Below are 17,591 nucleotides of genomic sequence, written 5' to 3'. Positions count from 1 at the left end.
AATGAATCCCTCCTCTGATACTCTCAGGAAGTGGTCACGATAGAACTGGGTCTTGGTTGGGAGTTCCTGGTCCTCCCCCCAAGTCCAGGATGTGTGGAGCTAGAGGAGGTCTAACCGTATAATACAGTTAATCTCATCTCGCGGGATCAACTCAGGAGGTGCATCCATGCTGTACTCAAGGGGGGGAAGCCTATCCATCTGGATACCGTGCCTAGCAAGCCATGTAGATGTGTGTGCATACCATGTGTCTGCCCCGCTCTCTGCGAGTCATCTGGATGACTCTAGGGCCAACCTCAAAAGTCTCCAATGGGGTAAGTCCCACACTCTATGGATGAAAGTCACTGTCTGAAAGATGGCATCAACCTAGAGAGGTGTCATGGCGAACTCTGCCTATACTATCTCATGTGGAACTGAGGGCTTACATTGGATCATCCTGGATCCCATCGTCACCTGTAGCCGCTCAAAGCTCCTTCAATCTATCCTCAGAAGATCGCACCCCCTGAAAGGTGTTGCATATAGGACAGTTGGCCGTACTAGTGTGTCGAAAAGTCAACCCTTCGTTGGTGGATCCTGGAAGTGCGCTTGGAAACATTGCCACTCTAGTCTAGCCAAAGCACTAAGCCCTTGTGTGAGTCGTGCCTGGGCTGCATATTTCATCGTGAAGATGAGTCCTGTGAAGACTGCTCCCAAATATGTGTATGACTGCACTATCTCCACTAGTTCACCACGATAGGTGAAAGTGAGTCGGTTAGTCATTGCTTGTGAGGTGTTGAAGATCATAACCTTAGTTTTCCCAAGGTTGACCGTCAGATCTCTCTCTCTGCAAAACACCTCTAAAGCCTCCAGATTTTTTTGCATTTTTTGCATTTTGCATTTTGCATTGGTATGGACGCTTGTTTAGTAGCTCCACTACCACAGCTCGTTGTATCAGGATTTTCACAGTCTCATAGACTTATCGGTCTTCCGAAGACTTTAATAAACTTTCTTTCTTTCTTTCTTTCTTTCTGTAGTCCCTCCGCTGAAGAGGATATAAGGACTATATCATTAGCATATAACAGTATCTGTATGAGGAGATCCCTTAGTGATGAGCCCTCGCCACCTAGGCGATCTATGAAAGATGTGATCTCATCAATGTAGAGTCCAAAAAGAGTCGGTGAGAGAGGGCAGCCCTGCTTCACCCCAATGGTGCTCTCGACCCAATCTGATAGGCTGCCTGGGGCATGGACCATGCCTCTGACTGACTCATATAAGCTCATCACACCCTAAATCAGCATCTCTGGGATCTGCATCTCCTGTAGTCTCCTAATCATGCGGGATCGTGGAACAATGTCGAAGGCCTTAACGAAAGTCTACAAAGCATGTGTAGACTTTCTGACATCTGGACCTCGCCTTCTCAATAATAGCCCTCAAAGTAAAAATGTGGTCTAGAGTAGAGTGCTGCCTCCTGAATCCTACCTGCCCTAGTGATAGTTGCTCCCGTGCCTCTGTATGACTGCTGATCTCTCTCTTTAGTACCGATCCATAGATCTTGGCCAGTGTGTGGCCAATCATGAGGGTACGATGCCGGAAGCTCTCTGGCTAAGTGACACACATACACTGGATCCAAGGCACGGTCAAAGTGGATCTGGGTACGTTAGCGGTAGGGACTCTCCCCTGGTGTAGTAGCAAGAACATTGAAGGTCAGATATGAGTGGTCGGCTCCAAGTGGGGGGGGGGGGGGGTATGGTGAGGTCATGCATCCGTGAGACAAAAGCGAGTGGGCCCAGTAAGTAGTCCACTGTGCTAGTCCCGCCTCCATGTGGAAAGCATGTGAATCCCTCAGATGATGGCCATCTCTGAAGGCCATTGTAGATGATGAGGTCGTGGACAGCAGCTCCCAACTCAAGCAGGTGCCGCCCATATGCTGTCACATGTGAAGTATCTGCAGAGAGTCTCTGAATCCCAAGTTCTACTGCATCTAACTCTGGCATCATGTGGGGATCTCTCTCATATGTGAAGTCAAGTAAGCCCACTTGCCTATCCCTCGTCCTTGCATTGAAATCCCCCAAAAGGAGGGTGTCTCCCTGTCTGGAAAACTCTATGATATCCTCATGTATCGTCTCACAAGGGTTGTGCCCCTCTGTAGTGACATCATGGGCATATGATGACGTGTGTGGAGGGAAATAGCATACCGCAATGAAGATAGGTTGGACATCTAGTGGCTGCACTCGTATCCACATGTGACGTGCATGTTCCTCTCTCCGTACCACAGATATGAGTGGTCTCAAGTGTGTTCTGAAAAGGACAGCTACTCCTCCAGAGCCTCGCACCCCACTCTCTCTCCTCATTTCTTTCCTATGAGCAAACTCCCAGGTGTACCCTGTCACTGTGGGCAGCCCTCTCTCTGGGCTCTCATGTGTCTCAGTGTAGAAGATGATGTCTCTGCCTGTGTATGTCTCCGAGAAGCCACCTGGATCGGACCAAAGTGTGCCATTACAGTTCCATAATACAGCCATACTCAGCTTGTTTTGTGCACTCTTCTCTCGGCTCTGGCACTGTCATAGTTCACCCTCTTCCTTCTCCCCTTCTCCCTTGTCACCTCTGTTGACTCTTTCTCGAATAATCACTTTGCCATCTCTGTAGGCAGCCCATTTCCCTGCCTCTCTTGCTGCCATAACTCGTACCATCCCTTCTCTCCGATGCTCCTGCTGCAACAGCGTGAGATCATCATCCAAAAATACTCTGGTCCCTTTCAGGGTTGCCCTCATGCTCATGAGAGTGGACCTGTCCATAGCTGTTCGTAGTTTCATTACAAGTGGTCTTGTTGGAGCTTCAGCTTTACCAACCCTCCATGCTGTCTCACATGTGAGGTTGACTCCCATTTTAGTGAACAAGGCCTCGGCATCAGACATAGGGGTGTCTCCAACTGTTAGGCCTCTGACCAGGACATTCAAGGCCTTGCTGCTCCTCCTTTTCTCTTCCTCCAGGGCTTTAGAGATGATCTCTTTCTTGGGGGCTGCCGTACCCTTCTTAACCACATTCTTCCATTCTAGTATATCTACGTTACCTTTAGTGATTTGCTGTGTGAACTCAGCATGCTTCCCTTGTATGGTTGTATGTAATGCTGCCATCTCCTTCTTAAGCATCTCATTCTCGGCTCTCATCTCTTCCATTGCCTTGCACATACCTTCTGGTACCCTCTGCATATCCCTCAATTGCTGTAATTCTGTCCCCATGGCCTGCATTTTGTCCTTGAGGTTAACCTTCTCATCTTCCCATGTCTCCTTCTCCTTATCCCATTCGTCCTTTTTCCCTTTCTCCTTCCGCCATTCTCTTGCATACACCCCCCTTGCTTCTTGATCTCATTTAGGGTCTTGTCAATATGTGTCTTTTCTGCCATCAATGCCACATTAGTGGTCTCGAGGCTATCGACCTTTTCGATCAAGGCCAAGTAAATTTTGCTGAGGTGGGTCAATACCTCGAAGGTATTCTTTGGGGGTGTTCCTGCATGTACACTTGCATTGCACTTTCGAGAGCCTTAACATAGCTCCATGTCGTCATGCTGGTCTTTTCTTTTTGCCCTGACCTCTGAGTTTCTTTTTCTGCAGTTTGCTGGTGGAGTGGAGGCAGCAGCTCACGGGGGACCCTGGGGCATCTTCTTGACCTCCGGGTTCAGTGAGAGGGGGGGGGGGGGGGGGGGGGGGCTTTTCTGTCCTGTCACAGGCCGGGGGGACCAGCGTGTCCCTAGTACAGAATTCGAGGGCCTTTATTGGCCCTGGTGCAGCCCAGGTGTATTGTATAGGTGGGTAGGTAGGGCAGCTGCTGTTAAGCAGAGAGCGGGAGGTAGGCTAGTGTCGGGGTAGGTAGTCGAGGTCTATAGGAGGTGGCGCAGCAGTAGGGAGGCAGGGCTAGGGGCTGGGGGCGGGGCTAGGGGCTGAGGAAGAGAGGCTAGGAGCTGAGGCGAGGCTAGAGGCTGAGAGACGGGGCTAAGGGAGGCTGCACAGCAAACTAGGCTAGGGAGGCGGGGCTAGGGGCTGGGGGCGGGGCTAGGGGCTGAGGCGGAGAGGATAGGAGTTGAGGCGTTGAGGCTAGAGGCTGAGAGGCGGGGCTAGGGGGGGTGGCGCAGCAAGCTAGGCTAGCATGGCGGGGCTAGGGGCTGGGTGGCGGGGGCAAGGGGCAGCAATGCAGGGAGCAGGAGCAACATGGCGGGGAGGGGGAGAACCAATCAGACAAGAAAGCATAACTGTCCACGGCTGATGTTACTCCAAAAAGGTAAGCGATAGAATGGCCTTATGAGCTAACACATGAGTGTGAATATTTAGGATGTTCAAACCCCCATGAGTGTGAATATTTAGAAAAAGGTAAGCGAAAGAATGGCCTTATGAACTAACACATGAGTGTGAATATTTAGGATGTTTAAACCCCCATGCATCTTGTGCGCACAAACATAACTAGAATTGAGGCAGAGCGCTTTACGGTCAGTTTTAGTGTGCCAAAAACATTCCATGACCTTGGACATAAACTTCTCAACATCAGAAGGAGACCAGGGAATAAAGTGGTAAATGGAACTGCACATCTACCATGATAATGGACTGCACAATCCAAAAGCGAACATGAAGTGGCCTAGTAGACAATTTCGAATAATCAATCTTGTGATAAAGATTTTGAAGAACCCATTGTCTCTCTTTCGGCAAGGAAATATGCCATCCAATGGGGGTATCTCAGATGGCGCACTACTTGATCAAAGGGCAGAAAGAGGCCAAGCCACAAAAGGAGATGCTAGTCACACTCATGTAAAGGCAAGAGCTTTGATTTGGAAAAACTCAATTTCAGCCCCACTACAAGACCATACAAGTCAAGTGCCTGCATAAGATGCCGAACATCTGATTTAGAGTTCCATAAAAAAGGTGCACATCCTGTACTGGGAGGCCAAAATGCGAAGTTATAGATACCGGAAAGTGATCCGATAATGCAAAGAATAATCCAAGGCCATCTCACAAGTAAAATCATCAAATTGCCCCGCATGGATCATGTACCATCGATCTAATCGGGCCCAAATACTGAGCAAAATGCATTAATGGAAGGTGTACCCAGTACTAGCAGGCATAAGATGCTGCCATAAATGACAAGCATGCAAAGTATCAGCCATACAAGTCCAAACATCCCGTTCTCTCCATAGCATATGAGATCAATTAGTACTACTATCCTCAATGGCAGGGGAATAATTGAAATCCCCACATAAGAAAGCATTTTCCCTCCCACGATAATCAGCCAGATGATGCCACATTTCATCCTTATCCACAAAAGTATGTGAGGCAAAGTCATAAATGTCCCCATTTATCATGCATTGGACAATGACGTAGCGACCACGTGGGTCATTATATGCCATCTGCGGCGGCTGCAAAACATGATGGATCAACATAGCAACCCCTGAGAAGGTAGAAATACCAGCATAGAATATGTGAAAGCCCACAAAGTAACCTTCACGGCCAAAGAGTACTGATTATGCTCTTGCAAACAGACAATATATGGCTTTTGAATAGTAATGTGATCCCATGCAAACAGACAATATATGGCTTTTGAATAGTAATGTAATCCCAAACCAGCCTCCATTTATTTATATTACAGAGGCCTTGAACATTGTACGTAAAAGCATTTGATTCATATATACATATTTACGAATAAGCATATGTGTTACAACATCAAACCTCAACCTGCATGGCTGTGCCAAGTTGTGGCAAGCCAACATATACCTCAAAAGCATTCACCTGGTCAGCATTTGAAATAGGAGGCAAGAGTATCTGATGCATGCCATATGCCAAAGATACAATGGATCCGCACAAACCACCGCAGACCAGAGCCTGCCAAAATCATAAACTGCCAGAGCCTCCTTAGGGTGGATGCATTCTCCGTCAAATTTCTACTGGCCATTGCTCTTGGCTAAATTGATTTCTTAGGCAGTTGCCAATCTGAAGAAGGGGCTTTCACCCCAGCTGTCATTTGTCCCTTGGCTTAGAGGGTGTAGTAGGCATTTTAGCCTTGCCCTTTTCAGTAGCCACGTTGTGCAGCTGCAGGAGAAGGTTTCAACAAAAGATGAGGGCACTCAGATTGCATATGTGCAAATTTGCTACACTCAAAAAAAGATCCTGCAAAGTTGCCCCATTTCAATTTGAAAATGACCTATTGGGATGACATACCTGACATATTACCTGTAAAGCCACATGTGGGGGATGGGGCTGGTCAGTATCCCATAGCACACAAAAGCGATTAACATTCCCAAGCGAACATGAAGGACAACCACTTTACCCAATGCCTCTGCTAAGAATGGCAATGCAAGCCTACAATACAGTGGGAGGTCCACCATCTAAACAAAAACAAGACGTTTGTGCTCCATGAGACTCTGATAGTCCTTAGTAGGCATCCAAGGATAAAGATGCACCAACTGATTCCCATAAATAAAGGAGATTTCTCCAATAATTGTTGCTTGTATTGTGCATCTATAACGAGAACCTCATATAATCCTCTGGCAGCCTTGTAGCAGCATGCAGCAAAGCAACCTTTAAGCAGTGATGAAGCATCCGTCCCGGAAAGAACAACACAACCACTTTTTGAGCAGAGATCATGACCGGACCCAGAATAGAGACATGAAAATCTGGCACAGTGTCATCTCCCCATGCTTGATTCATTTCAAAGTATCTGCAAAAGGATGCTGTATTGTACCAGCCACAAAAAAAACCAACACACAGTAAAGAAAGGTGTAGACAGTAAAACCTAAAACAAACACTGCAAATATGATCATAATCAAGGGCCAACACACAGCCACAAAGGTATACTCAGAAAGGCCTGGAGCAGGTGCTGCAACTATAGTAAAAATCAGGGGCAACAAGAAAGCCCAAAGCAATGGCTGACAACCAAGGTCAAAATCAGTACTGTCTCCCTCTGTTTCTCTCTCTCAGACTTTTTTTTTTGTGAAATCTTTGATTGATTATATTATATGAGTAGCAACCTCAAAATAAGGTGCTACAATTACATCAACTGAAAATTTCAGTATATGCCAAAAAGACCTCATGATCTATGCAGCGGGCCTCCAAGCAATCAAAGAAAGATTGCTGCAAAGAAAGCCTAAAAAAGCCAAACAGAGAGAAAGTAGGATCACCAAAGACTTTACAATTCCTATATGTCCATAAAGTCCATAGTGCCCAGTAGTGAACCCAAACGAAGAAAAGATGAAACTCCGGTCTGGATGGATGAAACCCAAATAGCTAGAAGAACTTCCCAAATGGAACAGATGGGAATCTCGCTCGCAGGCGCTATCGAAGCAGATCAAAAAACTCACGAGAGCACGGACAATGCCAAAACAAGTGAGGCACAGTCTCCGAAGAAGCAGAACATCTGTGGCAAAGCGCAGGAGCAATATGTCGATGAGCTAATAGCTGTCCAGATCGAAACACTCCCAAAAGAACTCATCAAAAGAAAACCTGTTGCCGAAGCGGTACTTTATAGGCCCAAAGTTGCTGTAATCTTTTCCTCCACCACTTGGTTGGGCGATGCATTCGCCAAACAGAATCACCTCTCTCTGAAACCCAAGGTTGAGGCAAAAAGATTTTATACAATGCAGGTACAATAATCTGAGATAGCCTCAAAGGACGAGAAGAGGACCTTGGAGAAGTCAAAGTCCAATCTTCCAACCGGTCCTGGAGTTCCAAAGGAGGAAATGGAACAAAAGGCGAAAGCATAGAAGTAATTTGTCGCCACAAAGAACGATAATGAGAGCCCAATCCATATGTAGTGGCTGCTAGAGAAAAGGGGAGCACAGTACCAGCATCATCTATAACATCAGCAACTGAGGTGATGCCTTTAAACGAGACAAAGTAGGAACGTCGAGGTTCCTATAAAGCCAAGGGAGGCTAAAAGACTTTCGACCAGTGAATGCTTTCAGCTCTCAAAGAATTCCCAAGCAAAGATTGCCGTCCATTCCATTCCAGATGAGAAAGAACATGCTTCTAGTCAAGAAGCAAGCGGGAGACAAAAGGGCAGCCAGGCAAAGTGCCATCAGTCCAGCCAAAAAAGAAATCCCAATGATGGAGTTACCAATGACCAAACGCAGAAATACTGATATGAGTGACTAGAGTCCTAATCATAAGAGCCCAAGGCTGAGTCCTCCTGGATTCAGATGGGTGGCAGAGTCAATAAACACTTTTTCTCTACTCTTGGCCCTAGACATAGTAGAGAGAGTGTATCCCAACTTATTGACTCACATGGGCTTTTACAGATAGATCCTAATGATGTCTTGCGCATAGCTTCAGATTTTTATGCCGCCCTTCTTACTGCTGATCCTGAGACATGGGATAGAGAGGATGCTAGACAGGTTATTTGGCAGAGCATCCCTTTGTTGGTGAAACCGGATATGCATGTTTTGCTTGATGCACCTTTCACCAACACAGAGTTCAGGACTGCACTTTCAGCCCTTCACAAGGGCAAGTGCCCAGGTTCAAATGGCCTTATCCTCTTTTTTCATTGCATTCTGGGATATGATTGGAGATTACATTACTTTAACCCTGCAGGGCATTTGGGACTCTCGTGAGATGCCCGGGTCGCTTACAGAAGGTCTCATCCACCTTATCCCGAAAGGAGGTTGCAGAAATCTAGTGTCTCAGTGGAGGCCTATCACACTTCTGGGGACTTGTTACAAGATTTTGGCCAAGGCAATCAGCCTCCGATTGCAGCCCCTTCTCCCAGATCTTATTCATGACACTCAGACGGGATTTGTGCATGGCAGAAGCATTTTTTATAACATTTTCTCTTTTTGGGAAGCCTCAGAGTGGGCCATGCAGAGCAGCTAGAATCTAGCCATTCTACTTTTGGATTTTGAGAAAGCTTATGACAGAGTAGATTGGGGTTTTTTGGAGGGCACCCTTCTACGTTTTGGCTTTACCGATGCTTGGATCAGAGGTGTTTCCTCTTTGTACAGATCAGCCCACAGCCAGGTACTCATTGGTGGGCCAAGGGGTGAGAGATTTCAGATTTTCAGATCAGTCCGTCAGGGATGCCCCCTTGCTCCTTTCCTTTTTTTGTTCGTGGCCGAAGCTATGAGTATCTATGTTAAATCTCAAGCTGACATCTTTGGGCTGAGACTTCCCATTAGAAGGGAAGAGGAGTTACTTGACAGTGAGTTGGCAGATGACACAGCAGTTTACTTGGATGCCACTCCATAGATGCTCACTTCTTTCAGGACAGCATTGGATTTATTTTGCTTGGCGGCGGGGGTGCAGATAAATTGGCATAAATCCAATGGCTTTTGATCAGTGAAGAGGACACTCCAGTTTGGGGGCTTGACATAGGATTCACTTGGGTTCAGAGAGGTGTGCCTGTCAGGTATTTGGGCAGAGCTTTACTATGCAAGATGGTGGTGCGGGGACTTATGCCAAGGCAGGAACCGTGGAAGGCCTTTCTTATTAGCAACATACAAAGGTGCACACCTTCTTCAGGAGGAGACTGGATGAGCAGTATTAGGTGGATCTTCACCATAGCACACCTCAGATCACCTTCGTCCCCTCTCATGGTTGCCATTCTGAAAGAATGGGCCAGTTTCAGGAGCACTCTTCGGAGGATTCCTCCTTCCTCTCGTGAAGAGATTGATAGGCAACCCATCATGTGGAATGACAGTATTTTAGATGATCATGGCAGACCACTTGGTGCCTCACTCTACATGCAGTGGTCCAGGTGGGAGAGGGGACCTGCATCATCTTTGGGGTCTTGGAAAGCTTTCCGCAGGCTTCAAGAGGAGACCAAGTCTCAGTTGACAGGACATCTCAAAGGGAGTGCAAGGAGGATCTTGCAGATTGAGGCAGCCCTTCCAGAGGATTGGGTAGACACAAATGATATGCCACTCACTTGCTCCACTTGAGCAGGTACTTTTACGAGAGGCGATGTTCCACTTCAGGTTTTGGCCTTTCGAGATGCACAAGAGGATGCTTTAGTTTTTAGTGTGCAGGATGGTAGCAGATTGCTCAGATCCACAGAGGACATCTTGCTTGAGTCTGCTTTTCAGCCTATCAGGGTTGTAGGTCTTTTGGTGCAGGGATCAGATTCAGAGTAGTTCCTCGACCCAGATCCCCGGCTACTCTCCACCGGGTCTTGGAGGCTTTGGCTCTACAGGGGAGTTCCCATTAGGTATTTGCAGTGGGACCCTGGAGAGTGGGAGTGGATTGACGCAGGGCATCAAGAGAAGAGCATCCCTTCTTTCGTTACACGGTCAGTAATGCCAAGAGATTTCAGCTTAGTAGTAGAGGTTGGAGACCTTCCAGAGTTCCTCATTGGGAGACATTTGATATCACTGCGGATCTGCAGAGGTGCTTCTGGAGGAGACTCTGGAAATCCCACACGAACAGCTTTCTATCCATGGTGGGATTGCAGTGAACCTTTGGAGATCTAGGTTCGGAGCCAACCCTACTTGCCCTTGTTGCCTCTCTACTTCGGAGACTATTCAGCATTGTTTATGGGATTGCAGACAGGCGAGGATGATTTGCATGGGGGTAGCCAAGATTTTCAGTCACTTTGCCCACTCCCCATTCTTTATGACATGGAGCTCACTGGCTTGGCTTTCTCTTACAGGGCCTCAGGTATTCTATGAGAGACTTGACTCCTCTCGGGCCATTTTGGTTCGACGTCATCAGATTGACTCCTGTTCATTGGATGTGGTACCACACCTTCCTTTTACAGATGTACATGCCTCTGTGGATACTTCTTGGGAGATTTTAGCGAGTATAGCATCCTGGCATATTTGGAGAGCCAAATGCACAGAGGCTATGGAGGGTACTCAGGTTCATCCCTCGCACACTTTGGCTAGTATAGCATCCTGGCATATTTGGAGAGCCAAATGCACAGAGGCTATGGAGGGTACTCAGGTTCATCCCTCGCACACTTTGGCTAGTATCTGGACAGATATCTGGACAGATACCGTACATACTTTGATGGCCGTATGGATGAATATGCAGGGAGACTCCCGTGCAGCCTCAGCTAGGAGGGCTTCTTTCTTCAGGGAATGAAAGGATTCTCCTTTCTTCTCTGAGACTCCTACAGGGTTGAGGTGGCAATTTCAGCCTCAGCCTTGGTTTGGCCGTATGGATGAATATGCAGGGAGACTCCCGTGCAGCCTCAGCTAGGAGGGCTTCTTTCTTCAGGGAATGAAAGGATTCTCCTTTCTTCTCTGAGACTCCTACAGGGTTGAGGTGGCACTTTCAGCCTCAGCCTTGGTTGTTTTCCACCTCACTTTGAGGGGGTTTTATTTATCCTCATGATTTCATGATGTATTCCGTTTTGCGCTTACTCTCGCGGGTTTTTTCTCCTACTTAATAGATGTCTATTTCTGGGAAAAAAAAAAAAGAGAGAATTGAGCCTGACATAAGAGCATGCTTTCCTCTGAAGACAAAGGGCGAAGATGAGCAAGCTCAGTCAAACTCTGACAAGTAAATTTGGCATGTGCTACAGTCTCCCTTGTGGCTTGCATATAGGATTTGCCATAATCTCGAATAACTACTTGCATCCGAGCAACAAAAGCCCGCCAGGCATAATCCAAACCAATGCGTATCTGACGAGAGAGAGGCTAAATAGCATCAAAGACCAAGGCTTTAAAGTCAGCATGCTCCAGATAACTATTATTAATCAGCAAAAGCCTTCGGCAAGGCAATCTGTCAGTGGAAAATTCATGTAAGGAAAGCCTCAACCAAAGAGGAGCATGATCCGAATGTGTGAAAGCATGATCAACCCAAATTTGACAAGTAAAGGCATCACAATGCTGTGGATCAACCTCATACCATCTGTCCAAGCGTGCCCGATAAGAAGATTGAGCATTATGCTGAAAGGTATAGCCTGGAAGCATGGGCTGTAATTCCTTCCAGAGAACAACCAGGCGCAACTGAAGCAAAAAATCAGACCATGCCTGTGTTTCAGAAGCCAACATATGAGTGTGGCCTGAGGTGTTGTCACCCGATTGAGAGGCATTATTAAAGTCACCACAAATGAAGGCATGTTGTCGCCATGGATAGCTATGCATGGCAGCCTAAATCAAAGCTCTATCACGAGAAGATTGGGAGGCATAAACCGATGCAAATTCAAAAATTTCTCCTTGAACAAGGCATTGAACAATAGTCCATCTACCATGGCGATCATTGAAAGCCACAACAGGTTGAAGGTCGTGCTTTACCAAAAAAGCCACACCAAAAAAAGAGTGCTCTCCAGCATAGAAGATATCATAACCAACAAAATGGCCTATTTGACCAGCATACATATGCTGTTATGCTCTTGCAAAGCAACTATATCAAGCTGCAATTGCCTGATATACATCCAAACCGGTTTCCATTTGCGACCATCACACATTCCCTGTACATTGAGAGTAACACACTTCAGATAATCAAGCATATTTACAATTATGGGACAAGTATGTACAGCAACTAACGGGCTATCTACGTCTGCATTTCCACCTCAATGTCCGGGCCCCTGCCTTGGGATGAAGCATCGGCCTTAGGAGAGGACAAAAGTGCAGCAACTTCTTCTTCAAGAAACAAGGTCCGATTTGCAATCACAGCAGCCCAGGTCAAGCCAACACCAGAGTTTTCAGCAGGTGTTTTCCCATGAGAGGATGCACCACTCCAAGTCCGAGAAGGCAAACGTCGCCTGGGGGAGATCACTTTGCGACGAGGAGTTTGCCATCCATCCATCAGCCTCAAATTTTTTTCCCCCTTCCCCTGAGGTGGAGAGGACAAAGGCATAGGAAAAGAAGCATTACAATTTGAGAAAGCCGGGGCTTTGCCTCTATCTTGAACAGAGAAAAACTGTTTGACCCCTTTGTTTTTTACCACAAAAGAGGCATTTGCATTCTTATTCAAAGGCTGAACCATTTCAGCTTGCACTGGCATCCGTGGAGCTTGGGAAGGGCATTGTGAAGCCATGTGCCCAAATTGCTTGCATTCAAAGCAAGCACTTGCAAACAGCCCCCACTTGAGATTGTAAAAGGCACTCCCCATGGAAACATTATTCACAGTAACCGAATATGAAGCTGGAGTGGGATGATCTATATCCCACAAAATGCAGAAGCGATTGGAATTTCCATTGGGTCACGGTGGACATACCACCTTACTGAGGGAAGCTGCAATTTTAGGTAGAAGAGAAGACAAGCATTGAGGAAAATCCACAACTTCTACCCAAACAGGGCAATGATGCCGAATCAATGCCTGATAATCCCGGGTGGGAGACCAGGGCAGGACATGGACCATCTGTTGACCATAGAAGAGAGGAGAGTGCTCCAGCAAAACCTGACGGTGCTCCTCATCATCCATGATGATGTCAAAAAAGCCCCTCGCTGCATAATGATCTTTTTTGACATAAGAACCACCCAGGGTTCGAGTCAACCAATTCCCAACATCTGTTGCAGCAGGCATCCGTCTTGGGAAGAAAATTATAATGGCATGCTTTGCATACTCTTTAACTGGATCAAATATATCATCCACTTCCACCATAATGCCAGTGGTGGGAAGTGGATCTTTCCAACCTTTGCAGGTGTCTTCAAACCCTTCATAACCTCATAAACAAGCTAAAAGCCTCAGCAGAGTCATGAAGGGAATCATCTGAATCCATCACCTATTTTTGTTTCTTGTTGGAAACCGACTTGTCTTTGTGAAAGGTTTTCTCATAGGAATAATCCGTCGTTCGAGTTAAGGAAAAGGCTTGGAAGCAGCAACGCTTTACATGGAGGAAAGCACAGCAGGTACAAAACTGCACGGATTTTTCCTGGTTGTACGGACAAAATCGTACAGATTTTTGACAGTACGAAAAAGAAATTGCTCTCTGACAACAAAACTGTACGGATTTCCCTGACTATACAAACAAAACTGTAGGGATTTTCCTCACTGTACAGACAAAATCGTACGGACACAAAACGGGCATCAAACGGAACCTCGAGGGCGTCAAACTGAGGGAGAAACAAGCAGCTGCAGCGTGGGAGCACGAGGGCTAGCACGGGATCTCTCTCTCTCTCACACACACACACACCCCTCTGTCTCTCACACACACACCCGACACACCATACACACACCTAGAGAAATAGAAGGGGGAAGATAGGCAATGGCGACTACAAGAAGGTGAAACAGTGGCCTGAGGGCTTGGAGGTGATCCCATGCAGCAAAACCAGCTGCAAAAGAGATGGCAAACTGACCAGAGACCAAGGCAAGGTATGCAATGTATGCCGACGCTGGAAAAGGCGAATGGAGGGGCAGCAGCAGCAGAAAAACTCACATGCAGGGCAACAAGCTCCCACACGATCTCAGACCTCCCTCTCTTTACACACACACATACACTTTTTTTTTTTTCAGAAAAAAATTTGCATTAAGAAAGCATTTACATTCATAGCTGTCCCAGAGTGGGACAGCTACTACTCATAACCAAAAACAGTAATAAAAGACTTCCAACTGGGCCAGAGGAAGGTCTCCAAAGGAATGAGCATCCTGCAGAGAGCGAAGCAAAGAAGCTCGAAAGTATGGGAAGACATTCGCTGAAGAAAGAAAGAAAGAAAGAAAAGAAAGTTTATTAAAGTCTGCTAAAGACCGATGGGTCTATGAGACTGAAGAAAAACCTGAATCAATGAGCAAAAGGGTGGAGCTACTAAGCGAGCATCCTAACCCATGCTAGAAAACTGTGTAGACATAGTCAATGATATCATAACAAATGTCCATCAAAATCATATACAGCCATCCTGGAATCATCCTCGTCATGTGGAGACATAGTCTGATCCAATACAATATAATAGACATACAAAACATCAAGCTGCACCCAACAGCGGACTGGGCTGTGTAGGCAAGAAGCCCGTAATGGATCGTTGTCTGCTATTTGGATGAGTAACCTGTCGTGCCCTCCTAGCTGCTACCCAAGATCTGATGATCGCCATGGTAACCCCGGTCGGCTGCACCCCAGGTCTGAAAATGGAGGAGATGTCAGTGAGGGTGAACACACACATGCATATACCTATGCACGCGTGTGTGTGTGTGTGCACGTGCGTGCATGCGTGCGTGTAACCTTCCCACTCACCCCCCGCCAGATACACAAACCACAAAGGTTTTCCTTCACTGGCAATACCTTACCATCTCGGTACAGACACGGGATGAAATAAAGCCACTACACCTCACACATTAGCCCATCCCTTGGACTCCTCTACGGGACCCCAAATTATCTAACGGAGCACATACTGCAGGTTCCTAGTTGCATATGAAATGTGTTTCATACTTGTATGAAACTCGTTTCATACAGCCCCAATTTTTGGGTAGGGTTCAAAGGGGGGCAAAAAAGCCATTTGACACATTTCGCCGTACGCCCGTGCACTCCGTCCGTGCAGCCCGTACGCTCCGTCCGTGCAGCCCGTACGCTCCCTCTTGCTCATTCTCAAGGTTTGTGCCCCCAATCATCCCCAATGTGCATTCAATCGTCCTTTCTACAGTCTACCCTTCTTCTTGAATTTGGCGCTGCATCCTTTCATGCAGGCTGAAATCTGCTCTTTCTGATGTTTCTGAAATCTAACGCTCCTCTCTTGATTCATCTGCTCATCTTGCATGCATGATGTAGGCTGCAAAGCTGCAATTACTTTTGCTGTTCTACATCGCTTTTTGCAAGCAAGAAGATGCCTCGAAAAGGTAGTGCATTGTGGAGCAATGTCACCTTCAATTCCTTTGGTGCACACTATGATAAGAGTGGCACAGGCAAGTGGACCTGCAACTTTTGTGCTGAGCCGCATCATGGGACATTTCAGAGATTGCAGGCTCACTTTTCTCGAACAAAGGGCTTTGGTATTGGCCCTTGTTCTCGTGTGCCAAAGGAGGTGTATGATGGCTTGAAGGCCTGGAAAGCTAAAATGCTAGGGATTCCAATTGATAGAGTCAATGCATGGGATGAGTTTGAATTAAATATCTCAGCTATTCCAGCATCAATGAGGGAGGAGAATGACATTTTGCAGATGTTGCAGTCTTCAGGCTCCACGCCCACAGCTAAAAGAAGTGCCCTTCCCTTTGTTTAAGCGAGGAGATATGAAGGCAGCCATGCAAAAGGCAGCTATGAAGGAGGCAACTAGAGAGGTAACAAAGTTGTTTGTGCAATGTGCATTGTCTTTCAATATTACTCGAACCGCTCGTTGGAAGTCTACTATGCAAGCTATCTCGCGTATTGGGTGTGAGTGGGAGGGTCCGAGCTATGAGACATTGCGTACAAAAGAGCTTCGCCATGAGAAAGAAGCATTGATGAGAGAGCTAGAGCCTCTGAAGGGAACATGATAGAAGTATGGTTGCACCTTGCTATGTGATGACTGGTCAAATGTGAGGAAAAGAAATGTCTACAACATTCTAGTTTCCTCTTGCAAAGGAACTATGTTCCTTCGTGCTATAGATGCATCAGCTTCAGGGACAGTGGTGACAGGTGCATATATATGATCTCATTTGCGCACAGCTATTCTTGAGATTGGTGTAGCAAATGTGAGTACTCTAGTATGTATAGTGTATGATCATTGATGACTAGCTTTTTGTATGATCGGGATTCAGTATGTATGGTGCTTATACTTGATATGTATGTTTTTTGTATCATGTCTGCACTATGGAGTCACTTACAATCTTTATTTGCACATTTTTGTATATGGCATGATGCATACCCTAGGTGTCTGAGAGGGGGGGGGGTTTTCCTAACACTTCCGGAAGTATTACCGGAGGCCTAGGGCCACTGGTGCGAGAAGCGAGTAAGACGTGCCATAAGTGTCACTGATGGTACGTAGGCGAGTGCTTGTCGATGGTGTCAACTATGTGCAAGCGGTACAATGTTGAAGTGATGTGAGCAAGAAGAAGACCAAAGCGGAACAACATCATGAAAGCCAACCCTCGACATGAACAGCAAAGAACTTCAACCACATGACACAGGTCGTTGTACCAGGTGAAGGGAGAGGAGGGGAGGAGAACACAACGGAAAGAGATTTTAGAATAGCGAGCAGAGATGGGGAGTAGCATAACTCATTAGAAAGCAAGATGACCGATACACCCCCAGAAGATACACACGAGGCGAGCTCTTGACTCTAGCCTCTCACTCCTTCACTCACGCCTCTCGCCCCTGCCAGAATGTCCCTCTTCCTTTTCCCTTTCCCCCTCTTCACCTTCTCCTCCTCTGCTCCACCCCTCGGTACCAATCTCCTCTCCTTCTTCCTATTGGATGTCTTCTTGCACCCTTAGCCATCCTTAGCCATTCCACCGTTTGTGGGCCGCTCTGTCCTTGATGCCTTCCGCAACACTCCAGCCTGTCCTGGGTCAGTGAATCCCATGCTCCATGTGTTCTCCTGCGCTCCTGACACTAGTTGGTTGAGAGGGTCGGTGCACCACCTATGCCTCTTAACTGTTGGACTGCTTCCCATGTGCACCAACAGGTGTATCCCGTGTACCATTGCGCCAGTACTTCCCTCTGATTGACTTTGACCATGGTGAGTCGAGGTTGAGGTTTGGCACTCTTCAGTCATGTATTGCTTCCGTCATACCCAAGTCATGTCCAGGTCAAGTCATGTCCAAGTCATGTCCATGTCATGTCCAAGTCATGTC

The 17,591-nt window shown here is 46.9% G+C and overlaps 1 protein-coding gene and 1 pseudogene across 3 annotated transcripts in view; one reads left to right on the top strand and one right to left on the bottom strand.

Annotated features, from left to right (window-relative positions):
- Positions 1-17,591, bottom strand: part of LOC147904497 (uncharacterized) — a 184,686-nt gene that overhangs the window by 131,132 nt on the left and 35,963 nt on the right. The window lies entirely within an intron of this gene.
- Positions 15,566-16,526, top strand: LOC147904498 (uncharacterized; annotated as a pseudogene).

Source organism: Dipteris shenzhenensis, chromosome 2, assembly GCF_047967505.1.
Source record: "Dipteris shenzhenensis isolate YYH24624 ecotype China chromosome 2, Dip_SZ_1.0, whole genome shotgun sequence".
Lineage (NCBI taxonomy): Eukaryota > Viridiplantae > Streptophyta > Polypodiopsida > Gleicheniales > Dipteridaceae > Dipteris > Dipteris shenzhenensis.
The sequence above is the reverse complement of the archived record's forward strand: the minus strand, read 5'-3'. Positions and strand labels throughout refer to the sequence as shown.